We start from the raw sequence: 8,534 nt of genomic DNA, 5'->3' as shown, positions 1-8,534 counted from the left end.
AAGAGAGAGATGGTCATAAATTTGCTGAAGAAGTTTTTTTTTTTCCTTTCAAATGTGTAAACATATATAAATATGTAATAAATGGTTTATAACACAGTGGCGTCATAATCAGTTCTAAGTGTTTGAAGGAGAAATGATATAATAACATGAATACTGAAAGTTCTTTCACATCGTAGATTCTTTAAAATAAATCTGGCAGTAATAATAATTAAATCTACAATCTGACTGATAACTGTCGATCAGTTCTGATCAATCAGACTCAAACAGTGTTCTTTATTCAGTCATTAATGTTTAATATTACAGAGAGAAATTGATTACTGCTGACCAGTTTGGGCAAGTTAGTCAAAAAATTTCATTTATTACTCTTCAGAAGTAATAATACTTTGCCTATTATTCCCTGCTAACAGTAATTAGTTACACTACTGGTTATATTACTTTGCTGCTCTCCATAAAATTAGTAATCGGGTCGTTTTTCTCCCCAAAATTCAGAATGACGACTAAAATCCAGTTGTTTGTTAAAATCAAAATAATGTATTTTTCAAACAAAAGTAAAGTTGTATTTACTTTTTAGGTAGTAACTAATATTACTCATATTTATTAGTAATTACTAGTAATGCCTTACTTCCTAACTGTCCATATTAAACTAATAGTGCTAAATAAAAATAATAATAATAATAATAATAAAAAAAACACTTCAGTCCAACATTTTGTTCTGGTATTTTGTTTATTAATGATTCCATTTTTAGTAAGAACTTGGTACAAAAAAGTGAGACTACTCTTTAATCATTTACCAACTTCCATCGATCAACTTTTTAATGCATCATAAAGAAGAAAAAACTACATTGGCATATTTAAGACAAACACTTTCCTATACACACTATCCACTGGACAGTCCCCTTATCAATGACAAAGAAAAAACTTCTACTTCAAACAGCCAACAGACATTTTTCATTTCCATCTAAAACGTGTCGTCGCCTCTTCATGGCAAAAATAAAACATCGAACGTTGCAAGCTAGAAGTCAGAATGCAGAACTGGCAAACAATAGAAAACCTCCAATGTTCAGTTTTCTTTTTTTTTTTTGCTCGTTGATAAAAGAATATAAAAATGTTCTAACTTTTTTTTTTTCTTATTTGTTCAAATGTTGTGTCGTGTATTAAAATAGATCTGTTTAAGCACTGCACAGTTTCTCCCGGAGAAGATTTCTAGAAACGGATGAAGAGGTTTTTTTGGGGGATGGAGGGGTTGAGTGGTGGTGGTTGGGGGGGGCGCTGATATGGTTTCCATCTGGAGTCTCGTCACAGTCCTGCAGCTCTCAGGTGAGGACTCGATATGCATCACATGGTACATTCTCTGTACTGATGATGATTCTTTCTTAAAGGCAAGTCGGTACAATGTTAATGCATATCTGCTGTTTGTGACGGAGCCTGGACGCCGCCGCCGCTGCTGCCGGGGTCGATCTACGTAACTCTGTCTTATTACACTTATTGTTTATTTTAAAATCCATCTGCAGTTTCAGTTTAAGCATATCGCTGTCCGTATCACGTTATAATGTAATAACTTATATTGTTACGTGTCGTACTGACGTAAACATTTTATTGTTTTTAATAAGATATTTTCATGTTATTACGGCACTAACGTACAAACTACAACTCATGTTGTAACAATTTAAATTATCAAGTTATAACAAATGTTAATGTGAAAATATCTAGTTTTAATTTTCACATTATTACGACTTCTTATAATGTGAAACGTTTCATGTTGTAACATAACTTATAATGTAAAACATTACAATAACGTTTATATAAAGTTATAACAAAAGTTTGTTTGTCATAGAAACTTGAAAATATTGGTTAAAGAGGTTTTCATGTTATTACGACATACAAACTTCTTATGTGATAATTTGTTATAATGACATAATATAAGTTATCGCGATACAATAACACGTTTCACGTTATATTAAGATTAATTTTAGATATTGTTATAACAGTATATATTAGAAGAAGTTTGTCGTTCTAACAGGATACTGATCTCTCTTTTTTTCTGACGTGGCAGAAATAAACTAGAATTTTTAGGTTGTATTAATTATTATGTAAGTGGAAGCAGCCAGCCTCGCCTGAAATAAAGACCACCACTGCTAACATCATAAAGAATGAAACACTTTAATTACATACAATCTAATCAAGAGACGCTATTTTACGCAGCTAATTCAGTATTAAACACTAACTGCTGCTAAGTGACAGATGGTATGAGGTGTGTCAGGGAGGTCGGTGGCTGACCGCCTCGGGTTGTTTAACCTCCAAAATAAAACTGAAGTAAACTCATAAATATATATTTAGATCCTTTGATTCAAATTATTCTACCAATTAAAAGTCTTGAATTCAAAATGTTAGAACTAAAATTACTCAAGTATTTATAGTAATATTTATATTTATTGATGTTATTACACATGTATGATGTGAATATTGACAGATTATTAATTGGTTAAAGCTAATTTTAACTAATTTAAACAGTGTATCATATTAAAAGTTTAAATCTGTAAAATATCAAGTATATTACTACAGTAAAGTTATTTTTCACCACTGAGTGAATCCAAAAGATGAAGATTTTAATGTAAAAAGTGTAATAATTTAATATAATCAGATGTGGTCTTTATTTGAGGCGAGGCCGTCTGCCTCCACCAAATCAGTAAAAAGGCTGCAGCAGTGATTTGAGGGAACAAATTAAAGATCAGTTCCCTCCACAGACGCCTCCAGGCTCCGTCTTCTGATAAAGCGCATTTTAAATCCAACGTGTGCATTGTGGCTCCGAGCGTTCAGCGACAGCGGGAACTTTGTACTGCGAGCGAATCTGGCTCACCTCGTAAAGCTGAACGTTACAGTCGTCTCTGAGCCCGACTGTTAGGTAGCTCAGGTCTGTGAATCTTTGCATCCAAAGTATTTACAGACAAACAAACATTGGCTGGTTTCTTTGTCATAAATTATTTAGTAAACCGAACAGTTTCTAACAATTTGCAGACTTTCTCATCTTGGAACTTTGTATTTGCACTGATTTATTAACATCGACCTGATCAGCTCAGATATTAGAGAAATAATCTTCCAGCACAAACAGACTCATCATTATTATCTCTGATGTTTCCGTCCTTATAAAGATCCTCTGGATGAAGGTTCACAGACTCGAGGCCTCAGTGTGTTTCAAACAGGAACTCGTTTATTCGTCGCTCTTCACGTGAACACGATTGTCTGCAAGGAGACAATCTGAAAAGGTTTTATCCGCATTAATACGATTCGGGCCATCGAGACACAAAAGACTGGTAGAACGTGTTCGTTTGAGGCTCACTGAGGCTTTTAGTTTTGATGTCGTATTGCTCGTCTTGTTCGCTGCCTCTGAAGCCGCGGCTGCACCGGTATATTTAATATTTTGTGCCGTACAGACGATGCTTCTCCGACGTTCAGGATCCGTTCAGTATCTTTGATACTCGCGAGACCAAACAGGTGACCTGGATATGATTCAAATAAAATAAAACCACCTCTTCGCAGTTCTAACTTCACAAATTCACTCGTTTTTCTTCTGATAAAAGGCATCATTTTCTCTGAATTTGTTCACGTTTGTGCATTAACAGGTCGCAGAGAGCTGCACCTCGACTGTGTGGTGAGTACAGTATGATAAAGAAATAAAAAAAATGGACTAAATCTAACACTTAAACTGAACCTTTCTGGACCAGCAGGAAGACTAGCGAGACAAGTGGAGCGAGGAGGACGAGACGGCGACGTCCCGGTTCGAGTCTGAACCAGGAGGACGCCGTCTTCCTCCTCGTTGCCACCGACAGTCAAAGAGAGTTGTTGCAGTTTGACGAGTTGTCCCATTTTCTGATTGACTGGTGTCTATAAAACGACGCAACAAAGACGAAAACCCTGGATTTGAAACGATTTGTACTTGAGGCAGTGTTCATCTGTCAGACTAACAGGCTCGTCACCGTTAAAACGCTCATAAAACACGAGTAAAAAAAAGCCAAAATATAAAATAGGCAGGGAGAAAACAAAGCACTATAGACATTATTGATAGATGATCCCAGTACAAAAACAAAGAAAACAGTTTTTGGCATATTTTCTATACTGGTTAAAGGGGAAAGGGGCTGAATGGATGCATCGCACATCGACTGAACTCCTTCGACGTGTTTGTGTTTGAGTGCAGCTGTGAAAGAAACAACACTTCCTCCCTGTTTCTCTCCCACTGTTTGTTTCAGGAACTTTACTGACGGTTCTTTCACTTTTATCTGAAGATGCAGAAACAAAAACGACGTCAAATCTGTTGAAATCCACCCGGATGACTTCATTTGTAACAGAGACACAAGCTCCGTTACACAAAGGTAGGATTGTTAATCTGACTGTTGATTACACCCGACAGGCTCGGGCGCTATCGAGGCGTTACGGTACACCGGGGGACTTACGATGTCTTTGTATTGACTTCATCTCATCGCACAGAACTTGCCAGGAGAAAAGTTAGAGAATATGTCTGTTACTTGACTCCAGCTGTCTGTGTTACTTCACTAAGTTAGCGTAGCTCTGATCAACCAAACTCCATTCAGAAAACAAGCATTTTAAAAGTTGTTTGCTCGTGATCATGATCCGTTTATTGACATTACATTTCACAACAATCTGTTTATTTCGGACTCAACCCGCAATGTTAATCCAGATTTAAAGGGCCAATATTTACTGTGAGGCAAAAACTCGCATTTATCGGTCTGCTGGTGGGAAGAACGAACGTGTTAGAGTCCGTTCTGGATTAAATGCTGAGCTGTGATTGGTCACGTGAAAGCCCTAATGGCTAGAAAAGCTGCGCCGGTTAAATATTATTAAAAAATAAATGCAGCCAAAGTCAAACAGGAACCTTTTTAAAGTTTCCAGTTCCTCATTTTCACCTTTTCTAAACGTTTACAAACCGCCAGCGTTCAATAACGTCGCTGCTGTCAGATATTCGTCACCGGGTGTTTAACGTTTGAGTTTTGGTTTCTGCAGCTTCTAACAGTGACTGTTGTTGTTTGAGTGGAACAGAAACAAACAGCGTTCAGGGACTCGGTCTGTGACTTCAGTAAAAACCATAAAGAAAACCTGCAATCGTGATGATGATGATGATGATGAAGATAATAATACAACGTATGTACAGTGATCCCCTTGAATACTCCAAACTTACATTTATCAACAGGCATCAGCATGAAAATACTAAAATCTCCACTAGAAATGCTAATTTCTGTAGTTTTATCTTAAATACTTTTTTCTTTGACTTTAACTCTATTAATACTGAAAAAAAGTTATTCTCTGTTTTTGTTTGAAGGCTCGTATGCGTTTACATACACGATGAAAACATTTCCTGAATTATTATGGCAAAAACATTGTTCATAGGAGAATGAGAACAAACATCTACTCGGATATATCAATGTACAGTCCTTTCACGTCCTCCGGGTTCTCACTACGACTACTCTACTGTTCTCTCTCGCTATACGCAGAACAATAATTATACCTGTGTTTAAAAAAGGGAAATATCTTTTGGACCGCGCACAAAAACTCCTTCCTGCGGCAGCACTGTCATCTAACTTTTTGTAATAAATACATTAAGGCCAAGAACATTAATAAATAGAAAATAACTTAAAAAAAGAAATCTCGTAAGCACTGTAGGTGTTGGGTTTTAAAAAATACTTGAATCGAAGTGGAGGATAGAGGCTCTTTTTTCTCAGTTCTTTTCTCGGAGAAACAATGGTTAGATATTATTCAGACAAAAAGAAATCATCACTGCCCTCGACGTTCGGTAAAAAGTCGGAGCACCGTTAGGGGGGGGGGGGCGGGGCTAGTTGTCGGCGTCGTCCTGGGCTGTGCGGCGCGTGGCTCTTCCTGCAGGGGCGTCGCGGCCGAGGGGTACCCGGGGGGCGTTTGCGCTGTGGCTGGGCAGGTGCTGGTGGGTTTGATCCTGGACTCGGGAGAGCAGGAGGCCGGCGGCCCGATGGTGGCGGTGTCCCTCAATAGGTGACCTGGATGAGCTGGTCGGCTGCTAATCGCGAGCCCCGTGCACCGAAGAGCTTTTGAGGCGTTCGTAAAAAGGCGACGCTGAGTGTCTCCTCTGCTGCCCAAACAGCACGTTCCCTCCAAGGTCATACAGTTTGCTGGCAGACACACAGGAACTAACCAATCAGACTTGTCCCACAGGTGCGAGCGCTGCAGGTTCTATAAAGAAGGCTTATCGCACTTACATACCCTGTTTACTGACAGCTTTAACTGAATTGATCATCACTCTAACTGTAGGACAGATCATCATATGGAAATCTGGACTCTTTTGTGGGTGAAAATGTCTCCAACTCGTCTTACCAATGGTTCCTGATATAAGAGAACGAGAGATGTTTTATTGTTCATACACCCAACCGACCAGGCCGCTTCAGACTCGAAGTAACGGTCATCCGCTGCTGGCTGCCAAGAACACCAATGGGCGCGTGCCCGTTAGCGTTTTAACCCGTACAAACCCGCTTCACGACTCACTTTGAGGCCGATATCGTTGAGAGCTTCTTGATCCTTCCTTCGCTCCAGATGAGTGCCCAGCTCTTCTCTCAGATCGTTGTTATCGTCTCCCAGCAGCTCGTTCGCTCTCTCCCATCCTGCCTCACCTCGCCTCACTTCACACACAGACAGACACACACACCCACACACCACCACACTACACAACACAGTTCGTCCAGCAGCCACGTATAGACATGGCTAACACCAACACATACATATGAAGAAGTCGAAGTGGTTCTCTACCTGTCCTTGGTGGTGTTAACGTAGACTGATACAATAGTTCTGTGGCCCCTACGACATGTTCTCCTTGTTCAGTGAACCTGAAGGACCAGGATAATGCAAAATTATATCTATAGTTAAAGAACCAAAACAGATCGTTACACGCTTTATATCTCCAAAAAGTCTTATTTCATCCATTAACTGGATGAGTTTCGGTTTGTTGGACTTGAGCCCACAGACCCTGTGCTGTCAGTGCTGCTGACTTGTGAACGATCGTATTCGAGAATCTACAGGGCTCTCGTTAAAGGATGTAAGCTCTCCTGGAACTACTGGTGTTGTGGTTCCAGAGCGCGACCGGTGAGGTTGTCTGGTGCTATAAACCGAACCGTTACGAGAGGTCGCTCGGCTGGAGTGTCTTCGTACCTTCTTCTGGCCAGCATTTGGGGGCAGATACCAGGTTTCTGGGGGTTTTGAGTGGCGGGTGGAAGGCAGTTGGGGTGGAAGGCTCTGAGGGCAGTTGTAGGCAGGGGCATGCCAGCCGCCGTCCTCCTTCACAGACGGCGAACAGTGGTGCGGTCATGCTCCAAGTCCTCCCTGCTCCGGCTATAACACAAACGCAGAAGTCAGTAAGCTGCACTCTCACGTGGTTCTCACAACTCTACATTTTATCAATTTATAGAGATGGTTTCACGGTAACCATAGTCATTTCAGCTTTAAGTTGATATGATATCTTATATTCATTAGTCATTTTTTTGTCTTTTTACCGTGCTTATAAACTTGAAAGATAATGTACACTCGTAAGACCAGTGAAGAATCTGACTAATTTAAGGATAACTGCTATAAACAAATAATTTCAGACTTAAATTTGCCAGCTGATTATTATCTAGATTATTTCTATTTATAAATCTGAATTTTAAGATTTAGAGCTGTAATTCAAAAGAATTTATACTGATGAAATCCAGTATAGATGTTTTTTCACATGTTAAAACTGTATTTCTGGCAGTTTACACTGTATTACAACTAGATATAACAAACATTTATTCAACGATTTCTGTTGTGAAAACTTCCATAATACTAGATCATGTCATTAACAACATACTTTTTTACTGATTTATACATTTTACAAATACATAAATTATTGTGTATTATACAGTATTAAACTCTGATTGCAACAGTTGGTATTCTATTATTAATCATTAATTGATCAGTAAATTATTATACAGATTTGCTAAAATGATATTTTAAACTTAATATACCTTTTTGTCAAAACATTTTTCTTTAAAACCCAATGTCTCTCACCAGGGCATATTTGATTTTATGTTATTATTTATCAATTTTACGATTTTTTCATTTTACATGATGTAAATTTACGGATAATTATTATAATACCAGGAAATGTCATATACCCACAAAACGATTTAATGCTTCACTGAGACAGATACACACTAGTTTTCAGGAAAGAACAAGTCCAGAAATAGTTCGAACGTCCGGTTTAGAAATCAGTCTGAATTTACACACAACAAAGGGCACCCACGGCACATATTAAGTACGGAGGCCCGTAGACGTCGTTGGTCATGTGACCTACCTTCCAGAGCAGCAAAATCCTACAGTGTCTAAGCGTGTAATGGGAGGCCAAGCAGAGGTTATCGGCAGCACAGACAAGGGTGAGAGGCTGGAGCAGTGTGGTGGTTAGGCTTAGCATAAAGACTGGAAGCAGGTGGAACGACTGTTTAGCGCGTGTGTAGTAGTGTCTGCATGTTAGTGTGTTTACC

Source organism: Morone saxatilis, unplaced genomic scaffold, assembly GCF_004916995.1.
Source record: "Morone saxatilis isolate NCDOM2014 unplaced genomic scaffold, NCSU_SB_2.0 Contig10, whole genome shotgun sequence".
Taxonomy (NCBI): Eukaryota; Metazoa; Chordata; class Actinopteri; family Moronidae; genus Morone; species Morone saxatilis.
The sequence above is the reverse complement of the archived record's forward strand: the minus strand, read 5'-3'. Positions refer to the sequence as shown.